The sequence below is a fragment of the Salmo salar genome, chromosome 01, assembly GCF_965601325.2.
Source record: "Salmo salar chromosome 01, fSalSal1, whole genome shotgun sequence".
In the NCBI taxonomy this organism is placed as follows: domain Eukaryota; kingdom Metazoa; phylum Chordata; class Actinopteri; order Salmoniformes; family Salmonidae; genus Salmo; species Salmo salar.
The window spans coordinates 149,597,195-149,622,231 of NC_138291.1; the positions used below are offsets into that span (position 1 = coordinate 149,597,195).

The window sequence follows — 25,037 nt, forward strand, 5'->3', positions numbered from 1 at the left end:
AAACAGAGGCTCCTCAATAAAGTTCACCACATGTTGTTGCAAAGTAACAAAGCACTTTATTGATGAAACATGCATTTCTTTGATGAAACATGAATACCTGAAGTAATAAGTAATATTGTATGTTGGCTGTGAGCTATTTACAGCAAGGGTTCTCAAAGTGGGGACCCGTACTGCAGGGGCCACGGCCAGATCTCAAAATATAATTTTTTCATAATAAAAAAATAAATACATACATCATTTTTTAAATTAATATTTCTAACAACAACAGATTAAACAAATGTTGGCCAAGGGATCCCCAGAATAAGTTTAAAGTGTGTAAAATAATCAAATGTAATATTATTAATCTACAATGTATGTTCTTAACCCTGAGTAACATGTGCCTGGGAGGCTCACAGGAATATCGGTATCCACAGTACTCCACCAATTATACATTTTGCAACTCAATACTTCTTGTATTCCCCAAAAATTGTCTCTCTGCCTCATGGAAAATTGTGTAGAATTGCAGGATATAAGCGTCAAAGCTGCAACAACAAAAATTCTCTATGCCCCATGACAAAATGTGTAGAATTAGATTTAAGTAATTTAGCAGACGCTCTTATCCAGAGTGACTTACAACAGCAATTAGGATTAAGTGCCATGCTGAGAGGCACATCGACAGATTTTTCACCTAGTTGGCTAAGGGGATTCGTTCCAGTGACTTTTCGTTTACTGGCCCAACGCTCTTAACTGCTAGGCTACCTGCCGTGGTTAAAATGAAGTTGAGAACTGAGAATTGGGCCTTTAAAGTGTTCCTTCCCAGGGCCGAGACGTGGTTTGACCAGCCAAGCACTGCCGAAGTCATTGTATGCTATTTTTTATGTCACTCGAGTTGTGTTCTGATTATGAGGGGGTCCCTGATGAATTTGCTATCACAAAAGGGGTCCAGATGTAGTTGGTGGATGGGAGGATGGATCTTTCCCCCTTTTGTACTCTACTCTGCCTTTCACTGACCACTCAGCTCCTGGTTTTACTGCTGTAAGTCAACTGACAAGGTAGTGAGCCTGGGTGTCTGCGTGACTTTGCATTTAGCCCACTGAGCTGACTCCTAGGCGCCTTCTGGTCGAGGCATCACATCTCAGACAACGTCCCACCACCGTAGTTCACCAAACAACCTCTGCTTTCATCCTTCCACCTCCTACATTTGTGCTGTGACTCAGATCAGACAGATTATGTCTACATCAACAATTGCTAATATTTAAGCAAGGTTAAAGGGCAATTCCGTCAATTTTCAACCTTATATTCATTATCTCCACCACCAAACCAGTGTCTAAATATGTGAAAATAGCATGTTTCTATGATCTGTGGTTAAAAAGATGTGAAGAAAGGTCCTAAAAAATGCTTCTGTGACATCACAGGGTAGGATTAAAAAAGTAAAACAAATTGTGATTTTCAAAACCTGCAATGAGTTTCTAGCTCCCCACGTCACTGCGAATCTCATAGTGTTTGAAAATCACTGTTATTCAAATGTTGAAACTTTTGATTATGTCATCGAGTCTAACTTTTTAACTTAATATTTTTGTAGAAATGTGCTGTTCTCACATAACACTGGTATTATCCTGGAGATAATAAAATGAGGTTGAAAAGTGGAGGAAGTGGCCTTTAAAGTGGAATGGATGTGGTAGAGAGGAGCTATTGCTTCGCACGATTGATTCTCCACACATTTTTCTAAAACAAAGTAGACAACTTCAGGGATGTTTTTCCACATACTCAGGGTTTTGACATCAATTGAGAGTAAAAGCTTCTTTACAGATTTCTTATGGTTTCAATTAATACAAAAACAACACCTGATGACAGTGTACACTCAAGTATTCTGCTGTTAGAAAAGGTATAATCAACAGTATGCCTACAGCATATGTCCAGGAGGGGGAGACCTTATCTAAGTTTTAAAAGGATAGAATAGGGTAAGGCAGAAGAGCAGGGCATGAAGGAAGGGGTGGTTTTATACCTTTTACACTATTTCACACTAGAGTCCCCTGGGAAACATTGACCAAAACTTGGGGTCCTATCGTGTCACAGATGGGTAGCATTTGTTACGCCACCTATTCAGTACTATCTAAACCTTTCAGATCAACACATAACAGCTTATTGTCATTGTTGCTAGCTATCTCACTGTTCATAATCATAACAAACACGGCTTCTGGCCACATCAATGCGAGCGCATAATGTTTTTGGTAATGTCTATAGTCTTTAGGTCAATCTCAGATACTCCCATATACACTAAGTGTACAAAACATTACAAAAACCTTCCTAATATTGAGTTGCACCCCCTTTTGCCCTCAGTACAGCCTCAATTCGTTGGGGCATGGACTCTACAAGGTGTCAAAAGTGTTCCACAGGGAAGCTGGCCCATGTTGACTCCAATGCTTCCCACAGTTATGTCAAGTTGATTGGATGTCCTTTGGGTGGTGGACCATTATTGATACACATGGGAAACTGTTGTGTGGAAAACCCAGCATCATTGCAGTTCTTGACACACTCAAACCTGGCACCTACTATCATACCCCGTTCAAAGGCACTACAATATTTTGTCTTGCCCATTCACCCTTTGAATGGCACACATACATAATCCATGTCTCAAATGTCATAAAGGCTTAAAAATCCTTTAACCTGTCTCCTCCCCTTCATCTACACTGATTGAAGTGGATTTAACAAGTGACATCAGTAGGGGATAATAGCTTTCACCTGGATTCACCTTGTCAGTCTATGTTATGGAAAGAGCATGTTTTATACAGTGTACAAGCGGAACTTGAGTAGAAAAGTTTGTGTATCCCTCCCCGACATTGTAGCGTAAGTTCTAACTCCCTAAAAGCCTCTCTCAGGTTTACTAAAGTGTGCTGTGCTTCAAGCCTAACAGCCTATTTCATTCATTTTCAGAAAATGATCAAGCCGCACCCTCACTATTAGAAAGGATGGCTCAGAACCGGCCCAGTCCATCATGACTTTCAACCTTTCCCACAATTCCAAGCACGTGGTGCGCAGCTTGCTGCAGAGGTTCCCCATCACCAACAAGGAGTGCACAGACCTACTGCCTCACACTGAGAGAGGCCTGTCTGTGGCCATGGAGGCTGGTGAGTGGTAGTTACATCTCAGGGTTAATAATGCATTGATATCAATGGGAGACCTTGCCAAACTTTAGGTTTTTAATGTCAATGTACTAATGAATGAATAAACTATCAAGGTGTGAACAATATGTATTGACAATACAAATTATGAACATTCCTCTGCCCCTCTTTTTTTTCTCCACCAGAGAGCAGCCGTGACAAGAACAGGACCAGCGGGCGGCTCAACAATGGCATCCCCCAGGTGCCCAAGAGGAGGGGCCCGTCTGAGCTAGACTTCTTCCGCCGCTCGCTGCCTGTGTACGAGCACCAGGAGGAGATCGTCCAGGTCATCAAAGACAACCGTGTGGTCCTAGTGGTGGGGGAGACCGGCTCGGGGAAAACTACACAGGTGAGGAGGAGAAACGTTTTACGTCACTGTCCAAATATGGGATCTGGCTGTTCTTATGCTCTACAAAGGTTTTGCATTGGTATGATAAAGGTATTACATTTGTAAGTTACTGATCAGCTAGAAAGTAATTGGTAAATGTTTTGCCATTCCAGATCCCACAGTTCCTCCTGGACGACTGCAGCCAAAATGGGATCCCCTGTCGTATCTTCTGCACGCAGCCCCGGCGTCTGGCTGCCATCGCTGTGGCGGAGCGGGTTGCAGCAGAGAGAGGGGAGAGCATCGGTCAGACCATCGGCTACCAGATCCGCCTGGAGAGCAGGTAGGAGGAGAGCGAGGGAGGAAGGGAGGCATTAACTCTGTCTACATTCACTGGGCCACTGTGCGGAAATGAATTACTCATTGACTACAGCTCAGCATTCAACACCATAGTGCCCACAAATCTCATCACTAAGCTAAGGACCCTGGGACTAAACACCTCCCTCTGCAACTGGATCCTGGACTTCCTGATAGGCCGCCCCCAGGTGGTAAGGTTAGGCAACAACACATCTGCCACACTGATCCTCAACACTGGGGCCCCTCAGGGGTGCGTGCTTAGTCCCCTCCTGTACTCCCTGTTCACCCATGACTGCGTGGCCAAGCACGACTCCAACACCATCATTAAGTTTGCTGACGACACAACAGTGATAGGCCTGATCACCGACAACAATGAGACAGCCAATAGGGAGGAGGTCAGAGACCTGGCAGTGTGATGCCAGGACAACAACCTCTCCCTCAATGTGAGCAAGACCAAGGAGATGATTGTGGACTACAGGAAAAGGAGGGCCGGACAGGCCCCTATTAACATCAACGGGGCTGTAGTGGAACGGGTCGAGAGTTTCAAAACAGTCATGAAGAGGGCACGACAACACCTTTTCCCCCTCAGGAGACTGAAAAATTTGGTACGGCCCAATACATCACTGGGGCCAAGCTTCCTGCCATCCGTGACCTATATACTAGGCGGTGTCAGAGGAAGGCCCAAAAAATGGTCAAAGACTCCAGTCACCCATGACATAGACTATTCTCTCTGCTATCGCACGGCAGGTGGTACCCCCCCCCCCCCCCCTTTGTTTTTACACTGCTGTTACTCGCTGTTTATTATCTATGCATAGTCACTTTACCCCTATGCACAAATTACCTCGACTAACCTGTACCCCCGCACATTGACTCGGTACCGGTACCCCCTCTATATAGCCTCGTTATTGTTATGTAATCTTATTGTGTTCATTTTTGTTCGATTTTTTACTTTTGTTTATTTAGCAAATATTTTCTTAACTCCATTTCTTGAGCTGCATTGTTGGTTGAGGGCTTGTTAGTAAGCATTTCATGGTAAGGTTTACACCTGTTGTATTTGGCGCATGTTACAAATACAATTTGATTTGATTTGTTTGCCCCCTTAGAGTTTCTCCTAAGACGCTGCTGACCTTCTGCACCAGCGGAGTCCTGCTGAGAAAACTGATGGCTGGAGACGCCACAATGTCCACTGTTACTCATGTCATTGTGGTGAGTAAAAGTTACTGTGACCCTTTTGTTATAGTTCACAGCTTTTACTGTATGAATGCACATCAATATGAGTTAATCCTGTACTTCATGCCTCTTGTCCAATCAGGACGAGGTTCACAAGCGGGACTGCCTCAGTGACTTCCTGCTGATCAAGATCAGGGACATGCTCCAGACGATGCCCAATCTGAAGCTCATCCTGTCCAGCGCTGCCCTGGACGTGGAGCTGTTCCTCCGCTACTTTAGCTCCTGTCCCGTCATCCACAGTAAGTCAACCCCGTCTGTTTGGATAGGCCACATACAGAGAGGAGAGTACAGAAATCACTACAGAATCACCTAATATATTCATCTGAAATTGGGACCAGGATTCATCAGTGAAACTGTTACCTGCAAAAGCCAGGTAATTGCAGGGAAAGACCTCTGTATGGAAGGGGCTAGTGCTTGTCTTGACTGGTCCTGCAAGCACTGATTTGTTAAATGAAATTAATAAATGGGAAAGTAAGAATACATTTTTGATCTAGTTAAAGGAAGACCATTTGAAGTGAAGCAACTCTTCCTTGAAGACATCTTGAGGACAACGGGTTATGCAAACAAAGACATGATGAAATACAAAAAAGGAGATTCAGAGGGGTAACTACCAACCTTCTCTCAATCCTGGTTTGCTTGATTTCCATTTTGATTTCTGAACACTGTTTTGGACTCATGTCCAATGTCTCCCAGACTGAACAAGTGGATGTGTGTGTCGTCCCTGGCAGAGGAGAAGCAGCAGACGTCCCTGACAGAGTGGAGTAAGTTCCAGGAGGGCGGCTCCCGCCAGGAACCCCGCCAGGAGAAGACCTCAGCCTCCTGTGTCCTCCAGGAGAACGACCTGCTGGATGATGGAGGGGACAGTGTCTTCAACCAGCTGGTGAGAACAACAGTTAGTTTGGGTTGGATATGGGGGCCATGATCATTTCTCAATATCCTAGTTTTCTATGTTATTTTCTCCCAGTTGCTTCAGTTATTTTCAGTATGTACTCTGAATGCGCTGAAGAGATGCCACTAATTATTTTCTGATTATTCACTGATTGCTCCTCATGATTGTGTTCACCAACGTCACAGGGGATATTATTTCCTGGTTCTTACTAAGTGGCACTGGGTTTGCTATCAGTTTGATACAGGATGTCTTGTTTCAGAATGAGAAAGATGTGGCGTCATTGGATCCGTGGCTGCTGAGGGCGATGGATGCCTGCATCTCAGACATCTTCCTCAACCAGGACGCTGACGCCTTCATCCACCTTCAACGTCAGCGGTAAGATAGGTTTTGTATGTGTCCTTAACTACGTGCCCCAGTTTACTCTTGTATCTCTATTTTATTTGTGTATGAAATGATGACACCAATATAATCAAAAATGTAATAAATAAAAAAAAATCATCCCAAGAGTTGAGAGTAATATTCCCAGTAGTTCCAAGCCTGATATGTCTTCCTCCTTCTGCTTCTCAGTGGACTACATGCACAGTGAGACCAGCGCCACTCCCCTCATGGTGGCAGCAGGTCGAGGCTTCCTCAGTCAGATTGAGTAGCTGCTTAGTATGGGAGCCAGTGTCAGAATCAAGGCCTCCAATGGCTGGTAAGGGTTCTTTAAATAACTGTATAAATGCATCCTCTTTTTATTTACTCTATACACCATGAATGAGTCTGAAATATTGATCAGTATTTGGTTTGTTTCAGGACAGCTCTGGACTGGGCCAAGCCCTTCCAGCAGGCAGAGGAGGTGGACCTACTAGAATCCTACCTGTATGAGCACCATTTATCACTGTATCATTGTTATGAATGGCTATATGAAAACCCTGGATTTGTTTGAGGATGATACCAGAAATACTCCCTTCCTTGGTAGCTCATCCCTGGAGGCGGGGAAGCTGGACGAGTGGTCCCTGGTGCAGGCTGCCACCACAGAGATGAGCCCGGAGGACCAGGAGCTGCTCTAGGAATACCAGCACAGCTTTGATGACGAGAGGGTGGACCTGGACCTCATCATGCACCTGCTGCAAAACATCTGCACCAGCTCCGAGGAAGGTGAGAGATTGTCTTGTCTAGTGACTACTTGATAGTCTTCTGTAGGTGACTACAGATAGTCTTGTGTGGTGACTTCTTGTGTGGTGACTACTTGACGAGTGTTATCTAACGACTACTTGATAGTCTTATCTAGTGACTACTGAATGGTCTTGTATTTTTAAAACTTTAATTGTTTGACGCAAAGTCGAGAGCTTGGTGTTCTAAGGTTCTATCTGCAAAAAGAGCATTCTGATTTAATTGGCTTTAAAGTTCCAAACCCTCATTGTTTTGAATGGTGTCAGCAATTGTTATCTTCTATTCTATTGAACTTAACATGAATTTGGGTATTTAGAGTACTATATAGTTAGAGAACATTGAACAGAACAAGGCAATGACAGAAATGCAGATAGATCCTTTTTTAAATGTTTTGCTCTTTATTTAACCAGGCAAGTCCTTATATCCCAAGCTCTCGAGATGGCAGTGTATATTTTTCCCTTGATTGTATTGAACATGTAGTTTGATTTGATTTAAAATCTTTTCATGTCAGGTGCGGTCTTGATCTTCCTCCCCGGATACGATGAGATAGTGGGTCTGAGGGACCGTATCCTGTACGACGATAAGATTTGCAGACCACTCCCAAAGGTACCATCAGCATAATGAGTGGCGAGAGCACCGTGTCCCTCTCAACATAGTTTAATTGGGCCATCAGTATTTCAACATAGCTCTTGTCTATTTGTGTCTGATTTTGATCAGTCTATACACAATTATTGTTCTAATTTGATGCTCACTTCCATGATGTTACTTCATGTTCCTGCTTATGCAACCCAGATGTAAATTTACACATTTGCAAGTCAGATTAGGAAGCATCATTATATTGACAAAAATGGCCAAAAATACCTTTTATAGAAGAAATATACATTATTTGGAAGAGACAATGAAGAGATTTTCTATTTTTGTCCTGTTTGAACCATATCTAGAACCTCAGATCTGTGTGTTTCAATATAGATACCAGGTCTTCACACACACCGGAAAATAGTGAGTATATTTTTACATCGGCTGTGCTGACTATCACACAAAGACCAGTTTCACAAAAGGTGCCGTGTTGAATTGATCAAACTGCAGCGGGTATGTGGATACTCATTCTTTTAATGGTAAAAACAAAAGGCATCCACAGGAAAAACAAAACAATACTCACGACTAGACAGTGTAGCAGGCTCAATAAACACAGTGCTCACAAACAATTACCCACAAACACACCCTACTAATATAGGACTCCCAATCAAAGGCAACTCAACACACCTGCCTTCAATTGGGAGTCCAATCCCAATTAACTCTACATAGAAAACAAACCTAGAACCTATACCCACAACTAACTAACTAAACCTAGAAATACATCAACACAGAGCAGTGCCCAAAACCCCCGGAATACATAAATAAAACAACCTACTACCTACACCACCACCCCAAACCATATAAAACAAATACCCTCTGCCACATCCTGACCAAACTCCAACAACAAATAACCCTTAACTGGTCAGGACGTGACACCAAGCCTACTTCTGGGGCCCAAAGTGTTCCTTGAAGCAAAATACCATCTTCTTGTTCAGACGTCAAGTATTTTCCTCTCTTCCTCAGATTCTCTCCACCAACATCTCAGAGACAAGTATCACCGTCAACGATGTGGTGTTTGTTTGTCATCGACGCAGGAAAAGTCAAAGCGGTTAGGATTACTTTGAAAACAAGAGTCTACTGCACCCCTCCCCCGACGGAATAGCAAATCTTGATATGTGATTGTTTCCCCATCACAGAAGTCTTTTGATGCCCTGAACCACGTGACCATGCTGAAGATGGTGTGGATCTCCAAGGCAGTTCTCTGCAGAGGAAGGGCAGGTAAAGCACAGACTCAGATATTCCCCAGAGAAATCAATCATGTACAATTTACATCAGAGCCCTACTACAGAGGCACTCCATGCACTATAGACATATCGTGATGGTAAGGGTGTATCATCTCTTATGAAGCCTCATAGCGTCTTAAGTCCTCTTATGAATGTGTCCTATGTTGTGTTGCATGACAGAGCTGGGCGTTGCCGACCAGGGATCTGCTTCCACCTCTTCAGTCGCCTCCGCTTCAATAACATGCTGGAGTACCAGGTCCCCCAGCTACTGAGGATGCCCCTGCAGGTACACACACACGCTTCAAGCTGAACGTATGACACATAAACATACTTATACAGACAAAGTTAGCATTATAAACACTTGCATGCACGCATTTCTCTCCCAGGCTGTGTTGATTGTATAGTTAACTCCCTCCTCCCCCTCTCTCTCTTTCAGGAACTGTGTCTCCACACCAAGCTGCTGGACCCCATCACTTGTCCCATCGCTGAATTCCTATCTAAAGCCCCCGAACCACCTTCCATCCTCATCGTCAGAAATGCAGTGCAGATGCTCAAGGTAAGAGCTAGTATTTTTAGTTTTGAACCGATCACTGGTGTTTTGCGGGTACTATTTAATGAAGCTGCCAGTTGAGGACTTGTGAGGCGTCTGCTTCTCTAACTAGACACTCTTGTACTTGTCCTCTTGCTCAATTTTGCACCGGGGCCTCCCACTCCTCTTTCTATTCTGGTTAAAGCCAGTTTGCGCTGTTCTGTGAAGGGAGTAGTACACAGCATTGTACGAGATCTTCAGTTTCTTGGCAATTTCTCACATGGAATAGCCTTCATTTCTCAGAACAAAAATAGACTGACGAGTTTCAGAAGGTCTTTGTTTCTGGCCATTTTGAGCCTGTAATCGAACCTACAAATGCTGATGCTCCAGATACTCAACTAGTCTTAAGGCCAGTTTTATTGCATCTTTAATCAGCAAAACAGTTTTCAGCTGTGCTAACATAATTGCAAAAAGGTTTTCTAATGATCAATTCGCCTTTTAAAATGATAAACTTGGATTAGCTAACACAACGTGCCATTGGAACACAGGAGTGATGGTTGCTGATAATGGGCCTCTGTACGCCTATGTAGATATTCCATAAAAAATGAGCCGTTTCCAGCTACAATAGTCATTTACAACATTAATAATGTCTACACTGTATTTCTGATCAATTTTATTTTATTTTAATGGACAAAAAATGTGCTTTTCTTTCAAAAACAAGGACATTTCTAAGTGACCCCAAACTTTTGAACGGTAGTATATATACACATGGCACTGTCACACTACCTAATGAACATAGGTAGAAAACAACACTGACCATAAAATGTATCCATAGACCATAGATGCCATGGACCCGTGGGAGGACCTGACGGAGCTGGGCTACCACCTCGCTAACCTGCCTGTGGAACCCCACAGGGGTTGGTGTGGTGCTCAAGTGCCTGGACCCCATCCTGACTATCGCCTGCACGCTGGCCCACCGCGGCCCCTTCGTGCTGCCCTCCCAGGCCTCCCAGAGGAGGGCATACATGCTGTGCCGGAAGCGCTTTACTGCAGGAACCTTCAGCGATCACATGGCCCTGCTCCAAGCCTTCCAGGTAAGGTGTGAATTTGAGGTTTAAAGTGACTCATTTAATTGCCGTTGAGATGTTTAGAGCCAGATGTATTTAATCCAAAGCATTATTAGCTTGTTTTGATTGCACAAGTCACATTGAAAAATCTCTGTCCAGACGACATGTTGCTAAAAATCCATCTCTCTTGTTGTGTTGTTGGCGTGGCAGAAGGCCCGCAGCGACGGCTGGGAGAGGTCCTTCTGTGAGAAAAATGTCCTGTCCCAAGCCACCGTGGAGATCATCATAGGGATGAGGACCCAGCTGCTAGGACAGCTCCGAGCCATAGGTCAGACTTACCTATCTTGTTTTATACTCTTCCTCTGGGTAATACAGTGGTACTGAGGGCTCAGGTGGAGCATGGTGGACCAAGGTTGTGGGTTTCTATACTGGATATATTTATTTGACCGGAAGTGGTGTTGGATAAAGACTTATGCTCTACTGAAGCCCACACAGCCTCCACCTGACCCTGTGTCAAATCAATAATCTTGTGAGCCATCCACCTATTTTTGTGCTCACCATATCCTGTGGCCTTTCTCGTTGTCTTCACCCCCTCCCCCCACGTCGATACATTGATTCCTTTTCCATTGTGTGTGTTCCACCACCAGGCTTTGTGCGGGCGCAGGGCGGCGGAGACATCCGCGACGTGAACCTGAACCCTGAGAACTGGTCAGTGGTGAAGGCAGCCCTGGTGGCCGAGATGTACCCCAACCTGATCTATGTGGACTGTGAGAGCTGCTCCCTCTCCGGGGCAAAGGAGAAGAGGGTCCGCTTCCACCCCACCTCCATCCTCAGCCAGACACAGCCCAACAAGAAGGTAACTAGCTCACATCCTCTGTTCACCTTCAGTGAATCCTGTTTGGGGCAGTTTTCTCAAAATCAGGTGCTCCTGTCTAGTCCATCCATCTTTACTGCATGCTTACATTCAGTCCCAAACCATTATATACTCAAACCCTTTTAACCCAATGCTGACTCAAAACAACAAGCTAAAAACATATTTCTACCTTTTCATTTTTTTGTAGTATTATTTTGAAAGAAATAGGGATTAGATCAGCTTTAATATTTCAGATAGATTGTAGCTTCCATCAATGTAATTGTCTGCATCATTTCCAATCCCCCATATATTTTTTTGTATACAGTTGAAGTCGGAAGTTTACATATGCCTTAGCCAAATACATTTAAACTCAGTTTTTCACAATCCCTGACATTTATTCCTAGTAAAATTCCCTGTCTTCAGTCAGTTAGGATTTTAAGAATGTGAAATGTCAGAATAATAGTAGAGAGAACGTTTTTATTTCAGCTTTTATTTCTTTCATCACATTCTCAGTGGGTCAGAAGTTTACAAATCAAAGTTTATTTGTCACGTGCACCGAATACAACAGGTGTAGACCTTACAGTGAAATGCTTACTTACAGGCTCTAACCAATAGTGCAAAAAAGGTATTAGGTGAACAATATGTAAGTAAAGAAATAAAACAGCAGTAAAAAGACAATTGAAAAATACACTCAATTAGTATTTGGTAGCATTGCCTTTAAATTGTGTAAGTTGGGTCTAACATTTCGGGTAGCCTTCCACAAGCTTCCCAAAATAAGTTGGGTGAATTTTGGCCCATTCCTCCTGACAGAGCTGGTGTAACTGAGTCAGGTTTGTAGGCCTCCTTGCTCACACACGCTTTTTCAATTCTGCCCACAAAATGTCTATGGGATTGAGGTCAGGGCGTTGTGATGGCCACTCCAATACCTTGACTTTAGTAGCCTTAAGCCATTTTGCAACAACTTTGGAAGTATGCTTGGGGGTCATTGTCCATTTGGAAGACCCATTTGCGACTAAGCTTTAACTTCCTGACTGATGTCTTGAGATGTTGCTTCAATATATCCTCATAATGCCATCTATTTTGTGAAGTGCACCAGTCCCTCCTGCAGCAAAGCACCCCCACAACATGATGCTGCCACCCCCGTGCTTCACGGTTGGGATGGTGTTCTTCGGCTTGCGAGCGTCCCCCTTTTTCCTGCAAACATAACGATGGTCATTATGGCCAAACAGTTCTATTTTTGTTTCATCAGACCAGAGGACATTTCTCCAAAAAGTACGATCTTTGTCCCCATGTGCAGTTGCAAACCGTAGTCTGGCTTTTTTATGGTAGTTTTGGAGCAGTGGCTTCTTCCTTGCTGAGTGGCCTTTCAGGTTATGTCGATATAGGACTCATTTTACTGTGGATATAGATACTTTTGTACCGGTTTCCTCCAGCATCTTCACAAGGTCCTTTGCTGTTGTTCTGGGATTGATCTGCACTTTTCGCACCAAAGTACGTTCATCTCTAGGAGACAGAAAAACGAGTTTTAATGACTCCAACCTAAGTGTACGTAAACTTCCGATTTCAACTGTATATATACAGTACCAGTCAAAAGTTTTCACACACCTACTCATTCAAGGGTTCTTCTTTATTTGTACTATTTTCTACAACTATGAAATAACACATATGGAATCATTTTGTAAATATATTTTATATTCTTCAAAATAGCCACAATGACAGCTTTGCACACTCTTGGCATTCTCTCAACCAGCTTCACCTGGAATGCTTTTCCAAATGTCTTGAAGGCGTTTCCACATATGGCAAGCACTTGTTGGCTGCTTTTCCTTCACTCTGCTGTCCAACTCATACCAAACCATCTCAATTGGGTTGAGGTCGGGTGATTGTGGAGGCCAGGTCATCTGATGCAGCACTCCATCACTCTCTTTCTTGGTCAAATAGCCCTTATACAGCCTGGAGGTGTGTTGGGTCATTGTCTGGTTGAAAAACAAATGATAGTCCCACTAAGCGCAAACGAGATGGGATGGTGTTTCGCTGCAGAATGTTGTGGTAGCCATGTGCCTTGAATTCTAAATAAATCACAGATAGTGTCACCAGCAAAGCACCCCCACACGATCACACCTCTTCCATGCTTCACGGTGGGAACCACACATGCAGAGATCATCCGTTCACCTTCTCTGCATCTTACAAAGACATGGCGGTTGGAACAAAAAGTCTCATATTTCCACCTGTCTAATGTCCATTGTTCGTGTTTCTTGGCCCAAGCAAGTCTCTTCTTCTTATTGGTGTCCTTTAGTAGTGGTTTCTTTGAAGCAATTCGACCATGAAGGCCTGATTCACGCAGTCTCCACTGAACAGTTGATGATTTATTTGGGCTGCAATTTCTGAGGCTGGTAACTAATGAACTCCCGTCCGTGACAATTGGCCCAGCGTCGTCTGGGTTAGGGGAGGGTCCCATTGCGCACTAGCGACTCCCGTGGCACGCTGGGCGCAGTGCACACTGACATGGTCGCCAGGTGTACAGTGTTTCCTCTGACATATTGGTGCAGCTGGCTTCCGGGTTAAGCGGGCATTGTGTCAAGAAGCAGTGCGGCTTGGCTGGGTTGTGTTTCAGAGGACGCACGGCTCTCGACCTCCGGAGTTGCAGCGATGGGACAAGACTGTAACAATCAATTGGATACCACGAAATTGGGGAGAAAAAGGGGTAAAAAAATAAAGGTATCCAAATGAAAGAGGAATGAGAAAAGTGTGAGTTAATTGGGTAGAAAAATGGCTAAAAAAATTATAAATAAAATAAAAACAACTCTAATGAACTTATCCTCTGCAGCAGAGGTAACTCTTGGTCTTACTTTCTTGTGGCGGTCTTCATGAGAGCCAGTTTCATCATAGCGCTTGATGGTTTTTGCGTCTGCACTTGAAGAAACGTTCAAAGTTTTTTACCTTCATGTCTTAAAGTAATGATGGACTGTTGTTTCTCTTTGCTCATTTGAGCTGTTTTTGCCATAATATGGACTTGGTCTTTTACCAAATAGCCATATCTTTTGTATATCACCTCTACCTTGTCACAACACAACTGATTGGCTCAAACGCATTAAGGAAAGAAATTCCACAAATTAACTTTTAACAAGGCACACCTGTTAATTGAAATGCATTCCAGGTGACTACCTCATGAAGCTGGTTGAGAGAATGCCAAGAGTGTGCAAAGCTGTCATCAAGGCAAAGGGTGGCTACTTTGAAGAATCTCATGTAAAATATATTTTGATTTGTTTAACACTTTTTTGGTTAGGCTGGACAAAGTTGAATTACTGTTTAACGGATGCCCTGCCTCACTTTTCTCCACACACCAAAAAAACAAATCAAAATCTGATGTGTTATTGTTTGCCCAATATATGCGTCTCTTTGTTTATAATGCACTGTCCCTCTCCCTCGAGGCTTTCCCAAGTTGATGCCCAAGAGACCAAACAGCCGCTGATCACGCGCTCAGATCATGTTCCAGCCTCCGATTGGACAGTGAAACGCACGCTCGCACCTGCAGGCGACGTGCAGATGTTTTATTTTTCTCTCATGCGGTCAAGGCTGAAGCCAGCACAAATTCATACTATTTGTGTCCTGGTTAAATGTGGGACGTCCCTCATTATAAACAAACAGTCGGTTAAATTCATGGTTAATGCATCATTTTCAGATCTATTAGAAGCGATAAATAGACGAAACAACAATGTCATTTAACCAAATGACTGGCCAGAGATCAGGGCATTCATCAGCAAAGACAGTGCAAGCTGATAGTATTTTGGACAACCAAATTGAAGTCAAAGTGTTTGATGAAATCGAAGTGTCAGCTGTATGGTGATTTGCGATTCATAACTTACATTTTACCGGTACTATACCAACCGATACCCCCTCGACGGAATGCGTCTGAAGCGATGGTGCGCCGCCGACAACAGCTAGCATGTCAAGCAAAGTACATCACCAGTGGTTCGCACACACTTCGTGCAGATCAGCAGGTGGGGGCTTTTCGTGGCAGCCAGACGAGACAATCGAAGGAGGATGCGGTGAGCAAAGTTACTGGGCTCGAATTAAGTCACGCTTGCTCTATATAGATTGATGCTTCTAATTGTGCATGTTATAAACAACATATTTTTTTGATGATTAAAGGTTGTACTCTATGGCTGGATTGATGTATTGTTTCCAGTGCTACATTAACTTGGCAGACCTAACTTGATTGACCCCTTTTCTACAAGGCCTAGTCTATGAGAGGCCTAATCATATTTGTATGAATATTTTGTTAACGCCTAGGCTATAGAGATGCATTCAGGTAATGAACTTATTATGCGTCAACATTTTTAAATTTGATTACAATTATTTGTCAATCATTCTTGAATTTGTTAGGCTATACAATTAAGTAGATTAATGAACTGATAATACATGAATACATTACTTTTTTCCCCCAATACATTTTGAATATGATAGGATGTATAATAGAATGCAATATCCTATGTGAATAATGTTCATTAATGTATTAATAATAATAATTTTAAAAATCTGTCAGAAATTGAATATTTCGCCTTTTGTTCATGTCCAAATGGCCTAGGACAGTGTGGTAAAGTACTGTTATTCCTTATCCACCTAAGGATTTTTTTTAAATTTTTTGCTTGTTCGCCTCACTTTTCTGGGGGGAAAATCCGTTAAACAGTGAATCCATTTTGTCTGGCCTTACTACATGATTCCATATGTGTTATTTCATAGTTTTGATGTCTTCACTATTATTCTGCAATGTAGAAAATAGTAAAAATATAGAGAAACCCTGGAATGAGTAGGTGTGTCCAAACTTTTGACTGGTACTCTATGTTATGTCGGAAAAAGTAATTTATAAATTCTTCTGTCCTAGTTAAAAACAAGTTATCATCCAATAGGCTTTGATAAAATGTCCAATATCCTCGCCACGTGGAAATTCTGTAAGAGTAATATATATGCCAATTATTTGATGGTTCGACCGCATTCTGTTCCCTATCAACACTTTTAAAAACGTTTTGTGCCAGAGAGAATGATATAAGAAAGTAGTCAAGACGACTAGCTTGATTGAGCCTCCGCCATGTATATTTCACTAGGTCAGGATATTAAACCTCCTCCATGTATATCTCACTAGGTCAGGATATTAAAGCTCCTCCATGTATATCTCACTAGGTCAGGATATTAAACCTCCATGTATATCTCACTAGGTCAGGATATTAAAGCTCCTCCATGTATATCTCACTAGGTCAGGATATTAAACCTCCATGTATATCTCACTAGGTCAGGATATTAAAGCTCCTCCATGTATATCTCACTAGGTCAGGATATTAAACCTCCATGTATATCTCACTAGGTCAGGATATTAAAGCTCCTCCATGTATATCTCACTAGGTCAGGATATTAAAGCTCCTCCATGTATATCTCACTAGGTCAGGATATTAAACCTCCTCCATGTATATCTCACTAGGTCAGGATATTAAAGCTCCTCCATGTATATCTCACTAGGTCAGGATATTAAAGCTCCTCCATGTATATCTCACTAGGTCAGGATATTAAACCTCCATGTAGATCTCACTAGGTCAGGATATTTAAGCCTCCATATATCCACTAGTTCCTTTATATCCATGATATTTGTGATTTCTTTAAGTACATGAGGGTGATAGTTTGTAGTGTGATTTCCTTTACGGTCCATAGAGGTATTTAAAACCGTTTGTACCTTTTCTCCATCTCTTAGATCCCCCCCCCCCCCCCCCCACCCAATGGCCAGGTGGCGGCCGTCCAGTCCCTGCCCACTGATTGGCTGATCTATGATGCGATGACGCGAGCTCATAGGATAGCTAGCATCCGCTGCTGCTCTGTAGTCTCCCCACTCACTGTAGCCATCTTCGGGGGCTGTGCCAAACTGCCCAGCACGGCCCTACAGGAACCTGCCATTCAGAAAGGAAACATCCTTCAGTTAGATAAGTCTTGCCTGTATTTGCACTTAATATGTTGGAATATGACGGTTCCAAAGAGACTCTTGAAAAATCACTCTCTGCCTGTATGGTCCCTAGTTGATGTGTATTCTGTAAACGATTAAACCTAACATCCTATGTGTCTGCTGTAGATGACGTGGTGAATGAGAGCAGTGACAGTGAGATGAAGGATCGCTCCACGGCTCAGATGAAGATTGACGAGTGGCTCAACTTCAAACTGGACAGAGAGGTGAGGACATAGCTTGGTTATTCTGCAGTGCTGATATGTTCTGTGTGTACTCAAAGAGCCCTTCAAACAATATAACTGAGCATTTCATTTTTACAGCAGTTTTGCATCTAGTGCTCATCACCTTCCAGTGTTTCCCCTATATTTATTTATATAGCAGCGGCGGACCTAGTGTTTCAAAAAAAAGATTTTCCTGTGTTTTATAAATTTTGCCACACTATGAGGTTGGAAAAGTACTATGAAATTGTGAAAATGCCCTTTTAGTGTATTGTCACAGCTGTCTTCAAGAATGGACCAAGGCGCAGCGGGAATGTGGATACTCATATTTTTAATGAATCAGAGTAAAGCATCCACAGGAAAACCAATAATAACCACGACAGCAACAGTTTTGCAGGCACACAAAACGCAGTGCAAAAACAACTACCCACAACCCCAAAGAAAAACACACACTACTATATAGGACTCCCAATCAAAGGCAACTCAACACACCTGCCTTCAATTGGGAGTCCAATCACCCACACAACATTTAACACACACAAACCCCCTGCCACATCCTGACCAAAACTAACACAATTACGCCCTCTGCTGGTCAGGACGTGACATGTATGAGCTGTTTGAAAATACATATTTGCGTTACTCAGATGGCTTATGCCATGATCTTATGATATGGCAAAATGTGTAGAATTGCAGGGAATTAGCTTTAAAACTACTATTTTTTCACTCAGCTCTAAAAGGGCCACTAAAAACGTTGGCCTGAGATGGCGCCGTTGGCCATGCCCACTACCACACCCCGTGCTAACTTTGCCACAGCTGCTGAATAAAATCCAAGGGGAAACACTGCCTTCTTACTTGTGTAACCCACTCTTCTACTCCATCACCTCCTCCATCCACCTGTCTGTCAGATGGTGGGTCTGGCGTTCCAGCTGAGGCAGAAGTGGCACGGTCTGTTCCTGAGGAGGATCCACTCCCCCTCCAAGCCCTGGTCCCAGCTGGATGAGAACACCATACGGGCCCTGGTGTCTGTCAGTACAACACTCTGGCTTAAATTATGAAAGGAATACTGGAAATACCACCGTAAATGGGCCTGTAAACCTGGTAGCTGTACCACCGGGTACAGTACCTGTATCTGTCACTGACCCATACATCCCCAGCCTGTCTCCAGGTGCTGGGGGCTGAGGATCAGACTGCAGGGCTGCAGCAGCCCACAGGGATTGGCTAGAGGCCCCGACCCATGTCCTCTGAGGAGCCCCCCCAGACCTCCTCCTGGAGAAACGCAAACAGCAGGAGGACCCCCACCGACGACAAACTCTTCATCCCCACCCCCTCCCAAACAGCCACAGACAGGTGAAGAGAGAAGGTTGGATGTGTCAGTATGGGAAATGGACCAACTATGATCAAATGTTTTATCTCAGTATTCACAATGCCTTATAGGTTAACGTAGTCTATGTCAACCTGTTAGATCAAATTTACAAAAATGTAATTATGTCCAGTTCCTGCCCAGTCCAGTAATCCACCCAGACCTCCCTCCCCTCCTCCAGGTCTTCCAGACTGTCCCCTGCCTCCAGACTGTCCCCTGCCTGGGCCCTCCTGCAGCCTAAAGTCTCCCATGGCAGCAGGGACAAGTGCTCCAAGCTCCCCACAGATGACCACTCCTCCACCACCAATTCTCCTGAATCTGCTTCACTCTGCCTCCACAGCCACTGTGCCAGCCCCTCCCCAACCTCATCGGGGAAAGGTACTCTAATGACCTATATCTTTATTTAGGGATGCAAACTAGTCCCCTTTCAGCGAAATTCGACGTTTTGAACCTGCAGTGTAGCCCAAAGATATTGCTTTTGTGTTGAACTTGACAGTACCACTTGTGTGTGAGTGAAGGGGGATCATTTTTATTTTTTTTACTCTTTACACATTGAACGTTATTTTTGCACACATGTAGCCTTGCGCACTTGATTGACGTCTATAGTGGCCACTATAATAGAGCAAAAATAGAATGTCTGTTTGTTTCATTTTATTTCTACTTTCAGATGTTTTTTTCCCAAGTGCAATATTTATGTGTCTGGTCACAAGCGCTCTATTATAAAGGCTATCATTGCTAACTGCAATATTTGTGTATTGTTTTTTCTCAAGACTTGAGTGTGATTTGCAGTAAAGTCTAGGCAACAAATAACATTGGATTGCTTTCTTTAGGTTCACATTAACCACTTTTTTTATTTTACACACAGAGACTGATCATGTAGATCATGTTGTTTAATTAGTTAAAACCTGCATTTCCCCCTAGCAGGGATTTGTTTTCATGTTTCGGTGCAAATAAAAAAAGTGTCACCTTTTTGGGCCCTCAGCAGTTTGCGTCCCTGTTTATTAGTACAGCTTGGCCATGTGTAAATCTATCATAGCTTAACTCAATCTCTCCCTCAGTGCTCCAAGTCTCCATCCCCGCGGCCAGGAGGTGTGATGGTGCGTTACTTCATCATGAAGAGTAGCAACCTGAGGAACATTGACATCTCCCAGCAGAGAGGAATCTGGTATATCACGCCCAGCAACGAGCTCAAACTCAACAGAGCCTTCCTGGAGAGCAGCCTGGTTTTCCTGGTCTTCTCTGTCCAGGGCTCTGGACATTTCCAGGTGTGTGTGTGTGTGGTGTGGAATGGAGAATAGCAGACTGTAACATGTCATTTTGGTGCCTCTCAGGGCTATGCGCGGATTATGTCGGTCATCGGACAGGAGCGCTGTCAGGACTGGGGCTCCACAGGGCTGGGGGGGTCTTCAGTGTGGAGTGGACCCGGAAGGAGAGCCTGCCCTTCCAGTAGGCCCAGCAGCTGCTCAACCCCTGGAACGACAACAAGAAAGTGCAGATCAGCAGAGACGGACAGGTGGGTTACCTAACATCAATAGTCAGAACATCTCCACAGACTACGACCAATATAGCCAACCGAACAAGGAGAGATGTTATGCTGCTAATATGGTGAAAATGTCTTCACAGACTACAGCTATTATGGTCAAAACTCCCCCACAGTCTACTGTTAAGATGATCCCACTATCTGAGGACAATAGAGCTTGCCAGCTTGTAGTCCTAAAAAAAATGAAATGATTTAGCATTTTCTTCCTCTGGTTCATTGGCCATTCCTATGAAGTCCTGTGTGGCTCAGTTGTTAGAGCATGGCGCTTGCAAAGCCAGAGTCGTGGGTTCGATTCCCAGTATGAAAAAGTGAAAATGTGTGCACTCACTATTGTAAGTCGCTCAGGATAAGAGCGTCTGCTAAATTACGTCAAATGTTTATGGGATGCGTGCTGAAAATAAGGTCTGAATTTAACAAAGGCTTAGGGGATCTTACACATTTTGTTCTATGAGATAATATTAGTCCGTTAACATGAACTTTATGAATTATTAAGCCTTTATGTGACACATGCGTCGAAAGGATTGGACCAAGGCGCAGTGTGTTGAGTGCTCACCTTCTTTTATTATGAGAGAACACTTAAAAATAAACAAACGACAAACAACAGTTCCGTAAGGACAACGACTATACGAAAAACAACCACCCACAAAACCCAAAGGAAAACAGGCTGCCTAAGTCCAATCAGAGACAACGAAAGACACCTGCCTCTGATTGGAAACCATACTCGGCCAAACCTGGAAAACGAAACATAGCAAATAAAAACTAGAACACATTCCCCTGGAAACGAACAAACCCCAAAACACACAAAACAACCCCCCTGCCACGCCCTGACCATTCTACTATGGCAAATGACCCTTTTCACTGGTCAGGACGTGACAGTGCCCCCCCCCCCGAAGGTGCAGACCCCGACTGCGCCTCAAACAAAACAAAAAAACACAAAAACAACCCCAAACCTAAAGGGAGGGAAGGGAGGGTGGCCACCGTCTACGACGGTTCCTGTGCTACACCCACCCTTCGCCAATCCTCCAGCTACGGAGGTGGCTCCGGCTACGGGCGTAGCCCCCATTCTGCGCTGCCGACCCCCGCTGGAGGCTCTGGACTGCAGACCGTCGCTGGAGGCCCCGGGCTGAGGTGCGTCGCTGGAGGCCCCGGGCTGAGGTGCGTCGCTGGAGGCCCCGGGCTGAGGTGCGTCGCTGGAGGCCCCGGGCTGAGGTGCGTCGCTGGAGGCCCCGGGCTGAGGTGCGTCGCTGGAGGCCCCGGGCTGAGGTGCGTCGCTGGAGGCCCCGGGCTGAGGTGCGTCGCTGGAGGCCCCGGGCTGAGGGGCGTCGCTGGCGGCTCCGGGCTGAGGAGCGTCAATGGAGGCCTCCTGTGTGGAGCTGGGACCGGTCTCCCCGGACTGGGGAGACTTACAGGAGACTGGGTGCGCAGAGCAGGCACGGGGCACACTGGGCCGTGGAGGCGCACCGGAGGTCTGGAGCTCAGGGCTGGCACACCCCGTTCTGGCTGAATGGTCACTGTAGCCCGGCATGGGCGGAGCGCTGGCACATGGCGAACTGGGCTGTGCTGGAGAGTGAGGGCGGCCGTGCGTAGAGCAGGCGCAGGGTAAGCTGGGCCGAGGAGACGCACTGGAGACCAGATACATTGTGCCGGTGCACTTCTCCCTGGCTGCCGGCCAACTCTCGCACGGCAACGCTGAGGAGCCCGTACTGACCGCACCTGACTGTGCATGCGTATGGGCGATACAGTGCGCATTTCCGCATAGCTTGGTGCTTTCCTCGTCACCCGCTCCCCACGGTAAGCACGGGGAGTTGGCTCAGGACTCCACCCTGACTCTGCCCAACTCCCCGTGTGCCCGCTGACTCTTGCTTCTTGGCTTATACAGCGCCTCATAGTAACGCCGCTCTGCCTTCGCTGCGTCAATTTCCTCCTACGGTCGGCGATACTCCCCAGCCTGCCTCCAGGGTCCTTCCCCGTCTAATATCTCCTCCCACGTCCACGACTCCAAGTACTTCTCCTGTTGCTCCCTTCCACGCTGCTTGGTCCTTCGGCGGTGGGTGGTTCTGTCACAAGCGTCGAAAGGATAAGACCAAGGCGCAGCGTGTTGAGTGCTCATTCTTTACTTTTAATGAGTAACACTATCACAAGAAAAAAAAAACGACAGCCAACAATGCAAATGACCCTTTTCACTGGTCAGGACGTGACATTATGTTATTGTTTTGATTACTCAAATGCTTCAAAATTCACAGATAGTGATGTTAGCTGATGGAGATTATCTCATAGAACAAAACGTATAGGATCTCCTACGCCTGTGTTTACCACAGACCTTATTTTCAGCGTTTATCCAAAAACCCTACAAAAAAACCCATTAATTTCCCCATAGGCTTTGGCCAATGAGCCATGGCTGAGTTCTCCCCCGTTAGTGCCTACAAAAATGCGTCATTATTATTTTACTCTATATTGTCAAGATGACCCCACCGACAAACAGCATTCAATATACAAGGCTAATTAAACAAACATACCAAATTGGCTTACATTTAAGATTTCAAGTGAGATGACTTGTTTATTTCTTGGGGACTATGCAGAACACATACTGTATATTGCTAGTTTGCTACATACACTATATGACCAAAAATATGTGGACACCCATTTCATGAAACTAGTGCCGAATAGTTATTGTGCTGACGTTACCTCCAGAGGCAGTTTGGAACTCGGTAGAAAATGTCGCAACCGAGGACAGACGATTTTTACGTGCTGTGTGCTTCAACACTTGGTGGTCCAATTCTGTGAGCTTGTGTGACCTACCACTTCACGGCTGAGCCAAAATAACAGCACTTACAGTTGACCGGGGCAGCTCTAGCAGGGCAGAAATGTTACGAACTGACATGTTGGAAAGGTGCTACATTGAAAGTCACTGAGCTCTTCAGTAAGGCCATTCTACTGACAATGTTTGTCTATGGAGATTGCATGGCTGTGCGCTCGATTTTATACACCTGTCAACTATTGGTTTGGCTGTAGTAGCCGAATCCACTAATTTGAAGGGGTGTCCACATACTTTTGTGTATATATATAGTGTAGCTCATTTCCATCTTTGGTCTGTATATTTCTATGACTGGAATGGGACCATTTTTTTCCCATCTCACTGCCCCTCCTCACTTTATCTCTCGCTGGTTCATGTAGGAGTTGGCGCCTCAGGCTGGGGGCCAGCTGCTGCTGCTGTGGGAGAGACTCTCAGGGAAACCACAGCAGCTACCACAGCAACACGAGGTACAACAGGCCCCATCTTTATCATCAGATAACCACAGGTTACACACAACGTGACTCCAGAAATATAATTTGCAGTGTTTAAGGGAATCAGACAAAATAACTCCTCACTCTTGGACAGACCATTTCTTAATTTAAAATGCACCAAACTATTGTTTAATTTTACGCAGTCTTGACCTGTTCTTTTGCTATGCCCATTTGATCATTTTTTTAATTAAATACCATTACCAGTTGGCAATGTGGTCATTAAATGTATTTTCTCCCTCTTTAAAGAAACCATTGAATGAGTAGGTGTTCTAAAACTTTTGACCGGTAGTGTATATAAATTTGCTACAATTTCTAAAAACATGATTTCACTTTCTCATTATGGTGTATTATGTGTAGATTTGATGGGGAAATGTGTTCATTTAATCCATTTTAGAATAAGGTTGTAACGTAACAAAATGTGGAAAAGGGGAAGGGGTCTGAATACTTTCTGAATGTACTGTATGAGTTTCATGTACCATAGCAGCCCGTGGCACACAATGTGTTGAATGTTGTGTTAACGTTTGAAATGTGTCACTGCACAATGTTGCCCAGACTGGAGTGGATCTGCAACCGAAACCTTAACAACCATAATACACAGTGTACAAAACATTAAGAACACTTTCCTAATATTGAGTTGGACCCCATTTTTCCCTCAGAACAGCCTTAATTCGTCGGGGCATGGACTCTACAAGGTGTCGAAAGCCTTCCACAGGGATGCTGGTCCATGTTGACTCCAATGCTTCCCACAGTTGTCAAGTTGGCTGGGTGTCCTTTGGGTGGTGGACCATTCTTGATATAGATCAGAAACTGTTGAGCGTGACAAACCCACCAGCATTGCGGTTCTTGACACACTTAAACCGGTGTGCCTGGCACCTACTACCATACCCCGTTCAAAGGCATCTTTTGTCTTGCCCATTCACCCTCTGAATGTCACAAATACACAATGTCTCAATTGTCTCAAGGCTTAAAAATCATTTTTTTAACATGTCTTGCCCTTCATCTACACTGATTTGAAGTGGATTTAACAAGTGACATAAAGGGATCATAGCTTTCCCCAGGATTCATCTGGTCAGTCTGTCATGGTATCATGGAAAGATCAGATGTTCCTAATGTTTTTTATACTCTCTGTATAACCTTGAACTGCTGTAGCTAAGTTGTGCCTGGTGAGACCTTACTAGAGTTCATGTCTTTCTCTTTCAGTCTGTCAACGACCCAAATGTTTCTGTCTTCATTTCAACTGATCT

At 44.4% G+C, this 25,037-nt stretch overlaps 1 pseudogene; it reads left to right on the plus strand.

Annotated features, from left to right (window-relative positions):
* Nucleotides 1–374: 374 nt before the first annotated feature.
* LOC106563384 (3'-5' RNA helicase YTHDC2-like) lies at nt 375–25,002 on the plus strand (annotated as a pseudogene).
* Nucleotides 25,003–25,037: the final 35 nt, after the last annotated feature.